The sequence below is a fragment of the Miniopterus natalensis genome, chromosome 3 (genome assembly GCF_054644295.1).
Source record: "Miniopterus natalensis isolate mMinNat1 chromosome 3, mMinNat1.hap1, whole genome shotgun sequence".
NCBI classification, from domain to species: Eukaryota; Metazoa; Chordata; class Mammalia; order Chiroptera; family Miniopteridae; genus Miniopterus; species Miniopterus natalensis.
In genome coordinates, this window is record NC_142083.1 from 56,914,369 (window position 1) to 56,929,220 (window position 14,852).

General features: G+C 32.2%; 1 pseudogene; it reads right to left on the reverse strand.

Moving 5' to 3' along the window:
• Positions 1 to 2,096: 2,096 nt before the first annotated feature.
• On the reverse strand, positions 2,097 to 2,452 carry LOC148093501 (small ribosomal subunit protein eS24 pseudogene; annotated as a pseudogene).
• Between the last annotated feature and the right edge of the window lie 12,400 nt (positions 2,453 to 14,852).

Here is a 14,852-nt window from a genome sequence, read left to right on the forward strand (position 1 = left end):
AAGCTCTCCAGCAGGGTAGGGCAATTGCTTCCATCTTCAGGCAAAAGCTGAAAATTCGCCTCCCAAGAAAGATGTCCCCCACAGTCTGGAGAATGACTCTCCCCAGACTCTTCCCACACAACTCCAGTCCACTCTCCCTCCATCGGAGCCCAAGGTGAGTGGCTGCACGTGAAACATTGTGCAATGGCTCTTTAAGAGGGCGCCTGCAGGTCCAGCTGCCTCTCCCTGGCAGACAGAAACCCGGTTGCTTTTCACAGCCAGATGTTATGTGAGCACCTTTCTCAGTTCTGGTGCTCTGGGCTGGAAAGCCCACCCTGGGGTTTAGGCCCCAGAGTCCCCAGTGGGACCCCCCACAGCTGAGATGTCCCTCTGGACCTTCAGCTGCTGCCTGCGGGAGCCCAGCCAGCCCTCTCGCATCTGCACTTCCTACCAGTCTCTGTGCCATCTCTACTTTTCCTCCTTGGTTATGAGGGTGCTCTCCAGCTTGTCTTCAGTTGGATTTCAGGATGGTTTTCAGGATGGTTTTTCTATGTTTTAGTTGTAAATTCAGATAGTACCAGGAGAGTGTCAGTGTAGATTCCACTCAGTCCGCTGCCATCTTGGGTCTCCAAACTAAAAACATCTTTTTCTAGTTAACTAAAGTTTGAATATGTAAAGCTTACATGTAAAATTACATTGATTATGTCCATTTAGTTTTAATGAGATACATGACAATATGTAGGATGTGATGTTATCACGGTAAAGTATTTTGTTATCAGTTTTCAAAACTAAAAAATTCAAAATAATTTTTTAAATGGCTCAATTACTTTAAATAATTATAATTTGTATCCCATGGGAATGCAATTCCAAAAAATTTCCAGAAACATAGTGAGAAAAAGCATATTTTGGTATTAATATTTCCAATCAACAGATGCTATTCAACAAAAGGAATATGTGTATAACCTTTTATTCACCTTAAAAAGAAGACATTTAATATATAGTTTATATGTGTTTGTTTATAAAACTTGCATACAGTTTTAACTCATTAGAGCAGATTGAAAAGACTAATTCATTACCAAGGTCAGCCTATTATTCCTTCTCAAGGGTTATATGTGAAAACTTAAGGACCATTTTGAGAAAGGAAATGGTATGCCATTGAGTAGAGGAAATAACGGAAAGGGAGACACATGCTCTAACTTTGCTTAATTAACACACAGCATAAGACCACTCTGTCTTTATTGAAACATATATAAGCAGAATACTGTTCAAAGAAACACATCTTGTTATCATCTTTGTGAAACATAGCTAAAGTACCCTAACATGTTTTTCCTCTAGTGTTACATGAACTTCCCTGGTGAGATATGATTATGTATTTATTCATATTAAATACTTTTATTTCTTCTTATTTATTACCATTGCTTTAAGTATACCAGATGATTAAACTTAACGTTGTATTTAAAGTAAAATATTTTATGTAGGATTAAATATGTTTTCTTTAAGTCACATATCATCATAAACACATAGGATTTAATGTGATATTTCCTTAATTTACTTATATAATACTTTCCTATATGGGAACCATTAACTGGGAACAGTTTCAGTTAATATATATACATGTTTATCTGTATATATATGTAGATATTTTACCATTGCTCAAACTTTTAAAATCTCAAGTTTATGAAAAAAATTAATGACTAGACTATTTGAAAAAAATGACAATATTAATTTAGTATTTTATATTCTTTAATCCTTAATCCATGCTGGAACTCTAATGAATATGTGTTAATGATTATAAAACATAGTAATCATCAGCACAGTTGGATAAATTTGATATTCTGTTTTTATAAAAGATGTATTTTAATAATATTAAAATTGAGTTAATTGGGTAAAGCTTAGAAGGTGGCTCATAGAATATTTACTAGTATTCAGATTTAGGGAGATGACTCTTACCACAGCCATTTAAACTAATAAAAAATTAGAAAGAAAAAAAAAAAACCCTTCTAAGTAATTTTTTAAAAGTTTTTAGTTTATTAATCCTCTCATAAAAAATCTGCACAAATCACCACAGAAAAAGTCACTGAAGAATCTTTACCCCTCCTGTTGTCCCATCTTTGAGCTCACTTCTGGCCAGCACCAACATTGGCTTTTGCAGTCTCCCTTACTCTCTTCATTCTTTTCTTGTGTTCCTTTCCCTGTTTTGCTGAGGTCTTTTTCTTCTCATACAGGCCATGTCTTGCAAGTCTATGTTTGGGTTCATTTTTCTTTGCCTAATCCAAAGAATCATAAATCATGCAAATGCCAGTTGTTCTCCCACCAAAATGAATTTCAAATACAAATACAAAGAAGACATCTGGTGTGGTCTTACACATTTGTACTGGTGCCTTCCCAGTGTGAAGGATGTTGAGGACTATTTGTTTCCGAATAGTCTGTTGGTCATGAACTTCCTGGTCCAGATAGTTAGTGTGTTGTTCATAATGGTGGCTGATCTTCAATCAGCCAGGGGAAAAAAGAGCCTAAGTAATTTTTTTTTTTCTTTTTAATTTTTCTTAACTGATTAGGGGCAGGTGATTGGAGGAGTATCAAACAACTCTGTAATATTTCAACAAGTATGTTTATATCACTTGACATAAATATCTTAAATCCTTCTAGAAATGTATAAATATCTCCCTTTAAATTTACATTTGCATTCTCTCTGCTATTACTTTCAGCCAGCCATTTGATTAGGGTTCAGAATTTCAGTATTCCAGGAGGAATACTGGTTTTCTTTCAGCCCTGATGTTTATTATGTTCTTTCTGGGTGACAATTCCATAAGTTTGATGTATCATGTTAATTTGTTTTGTAGGAGTTGATCAATTAACTTGAGAAGACTCTATGTACTGTTGATTCAATCATATAACAAGCATAATTTAATATAAATGGTTCATAAGACATTGATTTTGCCCAACTGCTCTGTAGAATTAGTGTCACTAAAGAAAGCAGCCAAGCTAAACTAACAATACTAAGCATTTGTGCAATTTATCTCTTGCTATAATGAACAGTAAATGATATAATGACCAACAAGATTAATGATAAAATAAACATGCTAGTTAGATTCATGCTATATAAGGCCAATTCACAATGTTACTTGGAAATCAATAATTTGAAGATTAACTGAATCGACAGGAGGGTAAAATCAGGAACAGGAGAAATGGAAAGTTTTTCTGGAATATGTTCATTGCTATAGTCTTTTAAAAATATATTCAAGATTTCATGTTATAATTTACTTATTTAAACTTTATAATAAGTTTATTTTTAAGAGTTTTAGTCTAAAATGATATGTTGTGCCAAGTAATTTATTCCTCGGCCCTAAACTGATGAAACTCCAGGTGATTAGTGATGCCTCCTTCCTGCTGCTATGAATGAAAAGGACATTTATCAGTAGTAGTAATTGAAAACCAATATGGTTTTCTTCCAGTAACCTGGCTCATTATTCTTTCTATTCCTTCTCTTCAATTCTCTCTCTCTCTCCCTCCCTCTCTCTCCTTAAACTATGGACTATATGACAACCATACATTCAACAGTAAGTTAGAAACTTTCAACTTTCAAATTGTTTCCCTAGAAGGAAGTAATCTAGAATAGTTTGAAGCCTCACTGTAAGAGACTATGTTCCCTTTGACTCCATATCTTCCGTAAAGTGAAATGGCTGAAAGTTAATACTCAGCAGTTCCTTTACTCAATGTGTCAGTTTGTGAACTGAACTGTAACCAATTGTTAGTTCTCTAAAAGAGAGTTATAAATATATTATCTACATGGTGGAATGGTGGACTCCATTATAAAAACAATTAATGTGCATCCTGGCTCTGTTTGCGTTCAAATAAACCTACAAACAAATTTTGTGAACAGATTCCTATAAAATAAAATATACATTATTATATTTTACCAGTGTCTAGTCTAATATTATACAAGATCATTATTTTCTGAAACAAAAATATTAGGAGAGTATTTGTGGTCAAATGTATAGATGACAAGTATTTTAATGTCTGTAATTGTGAGAACATCATAAAAATCACACTCCCTGAGACTACTATACCTTGAGTACTCCCGCAAGCAGTAATAACATTTAGATGTAATAACATTTATTCATTATATCAACTCTCTGAGACAGGCATGGCTTTTACTCCCATTTGTAGATGTGGAAATAGATGCAAGAGAAGGTAAGTAACTTGTTGAAGATCCCAAGGCTATTTAGTGAAATATTTGCAGTTGGCACCAAAACTTACTGTCTTTGCTATAGTATAATTTCTGTCTAGTTAATTTAAAAAAGGGTTTTCACATTCTGTTTCATTTTTATAAAGACAATCAAAGGTTTTGTTTATTTTGTTTTGTTTATTCTATATTTCAACAAATCTATCCCTTGTCACTTATCTAATTAAGTGCTTGTGAAGACCAGAATTTCACATGTATTATAGAAGCAGCCAAACGTCCCAGCCTCAAGCAGGGCAGTTACAGGAGTGGAGCTCCAGGCTTTCCCCCCAATGTCTAATCATTAACACGCCACCGCTACTCCCAACATACTTATTTCCCTTGTGCCACAGCTCCGTCTTCCTCCACAGCGTGAGGGCATGTGTTTCATGAATAGTTTCGGTTCACTCATAGCTTTTCCCTTCTCATAATTCTAATTTGTGTTTGCTCAAAACTTTGAGTTTCTAGGAACACTTTTAAGATCTGTCACCTTGAATTTCCATCGTTATCTACTCAGTTTACATTTCTGGGAAGGACAGCTGGCTGACTGAGCCAGTTTGACAGACCAGGTCATATGAGGTGTTCGGGCTGGCTGATACATTGAGTGGCTTTTATCGGGACAGTGCCCGCCTGTGGTCCAGCAGCATTGTTGCAATGATGTGGTTATGGATCCATTTTTATTAGGGTCCGGGAGTGAGTTGGGTGTTGATCATTTAGAAGAGGCTATAGGCTGGCTAATTCTGCGTTGAGTCTCTCATGCGAGATCCATTGGTCATGGACATCACTATTCATAGACGTTCACGGTTTGCGTATGTCTCATGTCAAAAACCAAAGATACTTTAAAAAAATGTCCAAGACTTATTTTCAATTTTTCCCCCCGATATACACTGACTAACAGTATTAGTTGAAAATGTACTTTACGGCAGAGAAGATAATCAAAGAAAATATTTCACTGAAACATTGCATTTGATCCATGCAGTGTTATAATTAAAAAAAATTGTATTCCTATCCATTCATAATAATGTGTCTCACTGAAAAAGGTCTTTGTATTTTTGCATTCACATTAGTGTTTATTAAATATTGATATTAAATAATCAGAAAGGATTACGAAATATATAAATAAAATTATGTATTTAAAAACCATAATTTGACATTTAAAAGACCCCCAAAACAAGTTCATATATTTCTCTGTGGGCCTTGGAGATGGAGGGATAACAGTGATCCTCTCTCATCCCTCCTTTCTTAGCAGCTGTAACTTCTTTGGAGTCCTGGAATAATTGAAAGGAAAGAGACACTTTGTAAACTTTTTGTTTACAAAAAGTAGCATCTCAGCCCAATTTCAGGTGATTAATGTAGAAAATCCATAATTAGATTTATTATATCCCCATGACTTATCTTTCATAGCCCTCTTAGAGTTTATTTCCTTCCTTATCCTATAACTACCATTATCAGTAAAAATGAAAACTGACTCTGCACTTATAGCTTTGTTTATTGATCAGAAATAGGTCATTGTTCTTGCTTAGGTGTTTGTATTCAGGATTGCCATAGAAGGTGGGCCCATGCTATGTAATTATTGATCAGCATTTGAAAATCCCCACCTTAATGAAGTGGTTCTTTTGCTTGCTGTGGAAGCGCCTTCTAAGAATCACAGGTGTTCTTCATACTAGCATTTGTACGTAAGATTGGCAGAGTAAATATGAAGAATGAAAATAAACTCAGCTCTACCAAAGTAGCCCAATACCAAATAAGAAAAGGCTTGAAACAAATGCTATATGGGTGAGAGCATATAGAACATCTTTTCAAAGACAGAGAGGTAGAACTCACATTTTTATTTTTAACTTAGGTGCATACTATCACCCTTCACCAATGAATGGGCCCTTTTTCAGCCTCATGCAACAAGAGATGCTGTAGATTTCTCTAAACAACAGTTAGGTAAAGCCTCAAAAGAGCCTTACAAAGTTTACATAATACTCAATGTTCTTTCAGATCTGTTTATTGTGCATTGTTCCTAGTAAAATAAAGAACTTTTTTGTACCTAATTTCTCATTTTAAAATGATTGACATAATATATACATTGTACTCATAACTTTCTATACATAAATAGACATATATATGTATACTACATATAGATATATCAAGTATTAAACAGTTTTATACAGATTTCTAAATAAATACAGTATATATTTATTTAAAATTAATCAGGCAAAAATAGAACTAAGTGAAATGCAGAAGGTATTGATAATATTTGATAAGAAGAATATACTAAATGACCTGCTTTGGTGAAACAAACATTTCTATTACTAGTTATACAAAACAGAATATGAATATGAATTCATATTGATTTCAGTATCCTAAAATTATATTTTTGATGTTCACACATCAAATTAAGAAGAAATAGTAATAGACATGATTTTATACCTAGACATAGTAATTACATATTTAAAAAACAGGGTCATTAAAGATCATGATGATTTTTTAAAAAGAAGTAAAAAACATTGCAAGTATCCAATATAGTCAATCAGAAGAATATTTATGTCATGCAATATACATTAAGAAAATTGATGAAATATAATTCAATAAAGCTAATTGATTTTTGGCTTATATTTCATATTTAGGAACTGACCTTTTTTCCACAGGACTGATTCTCAGATAAAATTTCCTAATTGAGAATATGCAAATAGAGCTGAGATTTATTTAAATTTCAATAAGAAAATTATGTTTATAATAAATGCTAACATTTAAATTCCTAAGAGAGTACCCTTCAGAGTAAATTTTTGTTCTTATTTAAAAACATATATGCTTTAGACTACTAAGGCATACTCTGGTACATATTAGAAGCTCAACAGATATTGGTTGAGCACATTTTTTAAAATTTAGTATATCTAATTACCACCTTTATGTTTTTAAACATAATACTGACATTACCATTATTGTAATGTATCCTTTTAATCCTCACCTGAGGATATGTTGATGTTTTTAATTAATTTTTGAGAGAGAGGAAGGGAGAGAGAGGGAGAGAAACATCTATGTGAAAGAGAAACATCGATTGGTTACCTCCCGTACATGCCCCAACCAGGGATCAAACCCACAACCTGGGTATGTGCCCTGACTGAGAAATGAACCTGTCAACTTCTTGGTTTACAGGACAACACTCCAACCAAATGAGCCACCCAGCCAGGGCATTATTATGTTATTTTTAAAAATAGCTTACTCCATTTCTCTTGTTTGTGATATTTAAGACTGATAGTGTTTGTTAAAAAAAGAGCTATAATGTTATACAATGAAATCACATGCATAGGTGGTACATAGTATATATGGAAGAAAAACTATTTCTATGGTAAATATCATCTTCTAATAAAATATAAATATATTCATGGTATTTAACTCACACATCCATTTTTGTCTTCAACAATGTATCAATCATGACAAAATTGAAATAAAATATGGAAAATTCTTCCAGATACTAGTTTTCTTGATTTTTTGTAAGATTTTTTTCAATTTTGTAGTTGATAATATTCAAATATCAGTTATATATAAACAGGCATGAAGATTGAAATAATTTAAAAGAAAATAATTATAATCAGTAGATGATCTAATATATTTTTTAAATCTTAGATAATTAAAATATATATTGTTTGAAAGAGATATTTTTCAAGAAATTATTAGGAATTTTAAGATAAATCCAACAAATTAAAATAATCTTTATAGAAATAAACAATATTTACTGTTTCAAAGGTGGAAAATCCATGACTGTTCATACCTTCACTATCTTATCAGTTTAATCTCTTAAACTTTCTACCTGAATTTCCATCTCCTACATTAAAACTGCTCTATCTTACAGAGTTGTAATAATGGAGACGTAATTTGAGACATTGAGAAACTTTTAAACTCTCCCATAATACCCAAATCCCAATCACACACAAAATTTCACGACAATGAAATCTTAATCATTTTCATCTTTCCTTAGAGGTAATTAGTTATTCTTATCAAAGTCAATAAAAATATATTTATAATAAATATTATATTCATATATTTATAAACATATATTAATAATCTTTATATTTATGGTATTATGGATAATTAATTGTGCATATTTGCTTTGTCTAGTTGACCATGATTAACATGTTGGAAATGCAGCATGTAAATCATGGTCAACTGAAGAAGGAAAAACAAGTATATACAATTAATCATAATAGTGTATTAAAAATTGTCCTCTAGCATATTGAGAAAGTTTTAATGAAACACTAGAGAAGGAAGCAAGTAATTCTGCAGATGTGATGAAGCCCAGAACACTTTTCATAGAGGACTGGATATAAAGATCATGACCTAAAAAGCCTTTTTTTTTTGGTACTACATGAAGATGGTACCCTCAATATCTGGTACATTGGGCCAAAATATATGAGAAATGAACAGGAAGCAGTATTTGAGGAAGCAAAATGTCTTTGGTTCAGAATAAGTCTTGTGGCATTAAACATTAGACTTTAGTGTATGTGTGTCTATTTACTTTGATACTAGTATTTTATGGCAACCATATCTTATAGTGCAACTGATATTTCTGTTCCACATCTTATTTTCACCGTTTCTATAATTCTTATAACAGTAACCTAAGAGATGGCTAATCTCTCCCACCCCACCCCAACCCCCATCATGCCACCCTGGGATGGGAATACATTGGACCAAAATGGTTTAACTGACATAGTGGAACTTAGAAGAAAACGAACAAAAGACTACAGGTTTGTATTCACCCCTTTCCTAAATGTAGGCACTGAGTTTACACACAGTGAGTATACTCTCTGCTCTGCCCCAATCTACCACAATTTATTTTACAGGGGTTTTCCTCCATAGTACAAGCCTGTAATGGCCCATCACTCCCCTAACTCACTGGGCAAACTGGTCTAGTTTTGGGGTTAATAAAAAATTCAATTTGGAAATGCCCTCACCACTTATTCAAATATCAATTATATTGGTAATAAATAATAATGCATATCTACTACATTTAAAAAAAATAATTGAGTTAGAATTTGATTGGGGGAAGGCTGGGTTTTTATTGGGATCCACAAAGCTCAAGTTACAGCATCCCATATAGACATTTTAATTTTATAAAATCAATATATAATAATGGACAGGCCACTGGAAAAAGATAGGAGATAAAAAACTGAACATTGAATGGATTTTTTAAATCAGGAGTTGATAAAATAATTGTGGACCAAATGCAGCCCACTGCTTGTTTTCATAAATAAAGTTTTATTACAACCCAGTCACACTTTATAGTTGTGTTCACGCTACATTGGAAATCTTGTGCAGTAGGAACATGCTACATGTCCTGCAAAGCCTAAAACATTTATTATCTGGCTTTTCACAGAAAAAAATTCTAACCTTTGTCTTATTGATCAGAATTTTTTAGAGAAAGAAGGAAAATGAGTTGTAATGAAGTTATACTTTTGATATTATTTTAAATATTCCTCTAGTTTGAATGTTGGAGTTTCTAAGAAGTCGAGATAGTACTTATTTTATCATCACCTGTAGGTTAGAGCCCAACTTTGTGAGTAGATTTAGTTTTTCCTTAAGGAGTAATTCTCCCTCTTCTTTTACTCCTATTGAGAAGAGGCTGATAAATAGAAAGAAAATGAAGATTCATAAAGAAAGCTTTATAAAGGTAAGATAAAGAAATACCAATTATCTTTGGTCTTCTCTATCTTGGGTCTTGTCTTTGGGAAGGTAGTTGTGTGGCTTCTGAATAGAAGGTGCTAAAATGGTGTCCTTTGTATGGAGGCTGACTGAGAGAAAGGGTGCAATTGTGGAAGTTCAGATTACCAAGGTCTACTTTTTCCTATTATTCCCAGCACTTATAAATGTCTGTTTGCATGGCCTAAACATATTTAATGTGTATAATTAGGTATTTTCTAGAGTGATGTTTCTAGGTTTTAAAACTAAATCCTACAATTTCATTGGCTTAGCACAATAAAAATTTATTTCTAAGTCTTAAGAGTTCAACATACATGTTATAGTTGGCAGGCAGCTTTCCTTTATATATTTATTCAGAGACCAAGGTTTTTCCATTTTATGATTTTTCTATCACATCACTCCATCTGGGTGCCTGGAGACCATAGAAGAAGGGGGGATGGTTGGGAAATGTATCTCACTGGGCAGTTGCTTCACCTATACTCTGGAAGAGGGTTAAGATTTTGTTGCCCATTTTACTGTTCTCTACCAAAAAAATAAAAAGTATCTATAATTTAGTTACCTATCATTGATAGTTGGGACAAGCAATTCCTGAATCCATCTCAGTAAAATGAGAGAAAAGGTGAGAGTGTGTCTTGGGAATGAGAAATGAGACTCTGAGGCCAAGTCAAACATCCTCCTTGTAGGTCATTTCCCCACTATGACCTTCATTTACTTAGCTTCATTTTATTAAGGCAGTAGTTTTATTGAATGGGCACAAATAAAATAATGCGGAATAAGTATGCCCATATACTGGTGGGGAAAGAAGTGGCACAGACTTTGGCCACTGGGGAATTTAGAAAAAGTAAAAACTTATGGAAAAAAAAAAAGGAGAGTCCAAAATAAGTGTTGCTTTATATTTATGTGTGGTAGAGAATTCCCCAATATGAACAGAGTTTTTAAAAAAACACACATTAAAATGTTTTATTAATGACCTAGGGTTTGTATCACTAGTAGGTTTTTATTATGATTATTTTCATTTTTCAACAGGGAAAACTAAGGCTTTGAGAAGTTCAGTGGTTTGCCAAAGTGACATAGTCAGTAAACGAAGACACTTTGTTTTAATCTAGATTTTCTGACTCTTCGCTCTATGTGTTGTTTATTATTTTACATTGTCTCCATAGAATCAGGACAGGGAATTTTATGGACTCATCAGTGTAGGTCAAAGTGCTGAGTTTACCACATTATATTTTCTTCTTTGGGGTGTGTGCGTGTGTGTTGGAAAAGGAGGCAATTTGCTTTGGCTAGTCCAAAAATAGGTAGAAGACCTTCACCTAAAACTCCCTGGAAGAAAGTGAGCCAAATCTGATAGATTGAAGCCTTTACTCTGTGTGACTGGGTCAGACGGAGTTAATTAAACACACACAGGGCCCCCAAGCTAGAAAGTACTTTTGGATGAAGTTCAGAGAAAAGTCCCCGAAGCTAGCATGGAGCTGGCCCCCACTTCCTCGTGTTGGCCAATACAAATATTATTATTGGTCCTATTAATCAGTTACAGTTTTTGACTCTGTGACCTTCTAAAGGCAATATATTTCCACAATACTGTGTGCAGTATTTTCTTCTCTTTGCTCAAATGTATTTGATATTAATTTCTTCTAAGGCTTTTATACTACTTTGTAAAAACAGCAAAAAAACCCACAGTATGGATAAACTTTTACTACATCTTTCTTAAATGCTCATGACTCATTCAATTTCCACTTCATTTCCTATATCTGGAAAACAGAAGAAAACACTGTCTCTAATATATTTCTATACTTACTTTCTCATAAGTGGTTCTATGAGTACTGACCTTTTTAGAACATTTTTTTGGTCCTAATAATATATTACTTTACTGAAATCACCAAATTAAATGTGGTACATTGGTTTGGTTTGTTTTTACATAAAGTTCAAGTTTTTTTTTATATATACTAAGTATCTACAATATGTATAATTCATTTATAAAGCCTCTCAAACACTTTAAATACATTTTTACATATCAGAATTTAATTGTGAAAAAATTTACTGAATTATTTTTACCAACACAGCAGATTTTTGCATGTTTTTTATTTCAGCAGTCAGAGATCATTAAAGGACTATAAAATTCATCCCACTAATTTTACATCATTTTTTTAGAAAGCATTTTAAAAGAGGGGCTGAAGGCTAGATCTACAACATTTGACTGTTTTAACTTGAAAGAGATTAGCCATTTTATTAGTTTACAAAGAAATTGTTCTCTAGTGCAAAAAAGTGGTAGTCAACACCACCAATAGCAACATTTGTAGTTACAGGGGAAATGACAGTGGCTGTAAAGGCAGTTACCAGCTAGCTGTACGGGGGAAAAAAGTGGCTGATTTCATGGAGTTAATAAATTAACTATTCTACATACAATCACACACATCTCTTTACCTTAATATTTAAATAATAAAACTATAAAGATACCAGACGTTTGGTGTAATGTCAGGTATAGTAGATACTCTTCATTCAGTTCAATTATTTCTCTTAATCATGTGTATGAATGTACCCATAAACACTTTCATTCCAGAATGATGAATGCAGTAAAAAAATAAATAAATAAATAAATCACTTTTTCTTAATCTCCTAACCATATTCTCATTTACTTTTTTAAAAAAATTAGGATTAAATGACTGAGTGGCATTTTTATGTAGTCCTAGTGTCAAGTAATTTTTTTTGTTAAGTCCCTTTTGTTGCAATTTTATAACCATTTCATTTCATCCAACATTCCTCCGGTAGCCACTCATATTTTTAGAGTTCCTGGCATCTTTCTTTATGACTAACTACTTCAGATATTATATTCACACATTTCCCTGAATTTTAATTACCTTATTCATCTTGGCAATATATAGAAATGCCAAGTCAAAAAGACCCTATTTCCTGTTACATTGCATTAAATGATTTCCCTTTGATCCCATTCCCTCTTATATAAAGTCACGTAACAAAAACCACTAAACCTGAATGAAACAATTTTTTATATTAGGATGACAATATTATAACTTTTGTGTTTCTACATCTCTAGAAGTAAGAGCAAATGTCCTCTATCTTCTACCTAATTAAGTATAATGTGATATTATTAAATATTTACTAGCTAGGTATTATGATACCTTCACATGCATTTACTTATAAACATAAAATTGATTTTAGGAGACATTTTATATTATTTCTCCCTTTTCCTTATGATATAATCAGTCTTTATGGAGGTTAACTACCTTGCCTGAATTTACCAGGCTTGGGTGTAGCCAGATGTGTGAACCCAAACCATATCTGACATAGACCTATATTCTCTTAACTGCTTGTGATCTTAAGGGTATTGTTTCCCTACTTGTGTACCCCAATCAAGTGTGCTCTTTACCCCCCCAATTAATTGATGTTATTTTGTCTCTTTTTACTGATAAATTAATATTGCAAAAAAGCCTCAGTTATATCTTTTTTAAAAAAGTATTACATATTTAACCAAGTATAATACACTAGATGAACAGCAGCAACAAAAACAAATGACACTTTTACCACAATATTTAATTTAACCTATCCTTGAACCTTTTTATATAAGCTCTTATTTTTTACACAACTGTCTTCAATGCAATCAATTTTTGTAGCATTTTAACATGCTATTATATGTAAACATTTCTTTTTATATGAACAGATCACATATTTATCACTTAATAAAATATTTATTTTACCATATGCCATTGATCATGTAACATTCCCAAATTGCTAGGCGTATTTATTTTTCAATTCTATTTTGTTATTATAGAACATGCAATTAAGATTTTAAAAAGTACATTGCTATTCTTTAATTTGAAGTTTATAGAGGATTTCAAACTTACAGAATTAGAGAGAAAAAAGTATTTTTATTATTCCTCATTTTATATGAAGGTAACTGAGAATTTGAAAAGTTTATTACCTTGTGTCATACAACATAAGTGACACCAACTGATCACATTAGGACCCCAAGTGCCTAGCTCAGTGTTCTTTCTCCAACATTATAAACTTTATATTGACATTATAAACATAGTAGCTTAAAGCTAATTATAGAAATACTGTGTTAATTTTAACAGATGCCTCAAATGCCTTTTAATCCATAGTTTTATAAATATAAAAATGCCTGCTTTCTTTCTTATTTTTAGTTTGAAAGCTATGGATAATTAAATAAATTGTGTAATTTACTGAATCTCCCATATATATTTTGCTTTGCTGTAATCTCAAAGTTTATTTAAAATTAAAATAAAACCTTTAATATAAAATTTAAACTTTTTTCTGAAGTAACTGTTGAGCTCCAGACAGACAACATTAATACAATTTATAAGATATGCTACTAAAATCTGCAAATGCAGCATTTAAACAGAAAATATAGGTCAGGAAATTCAAAGTGATGACTGTGTGCTATTGTTCATGCAAAACTATATTCCAAGTGACCAGGTCACCATAGAAAATAGATATATATGTCTACATAATACATATTTTCTAGAATTCATGCATTGAAACTACCAAATTATATTGTTTGTTTATATGCATTCTTTTTTCCTATGATAAGCTTAGATCAAGTTGTATTCAAAGAAACTTTAGAACACAAAGCATATAGTACTTAGATAATCAAATGGGAGAAAACACGGCCTGTGCCTTATGGAGAGTCATTGATTTTTCCCCCCAAAATCTCATTTGTTTTTATTTAAATTAACATTTATTGCATTAGGTTGACAAATGTATTTGGCACAATTCTTTTACACTTAAAAATATATGTCACTTTATAATTTAAAACTCTACTTGTAAAATATATGGACCAATTATAATTCATTCTTTAAAAAAGAATTGTTTAGAAGTTATATTGTGTACTTTTATTCCCCCCTAGTTTGTTTGTTTGTTTTTTAATTTGCTTTCTGGGATGGTAAATATTTACTTCAATGTATTTCTTAAACAAATTATAATTGATTAAAAT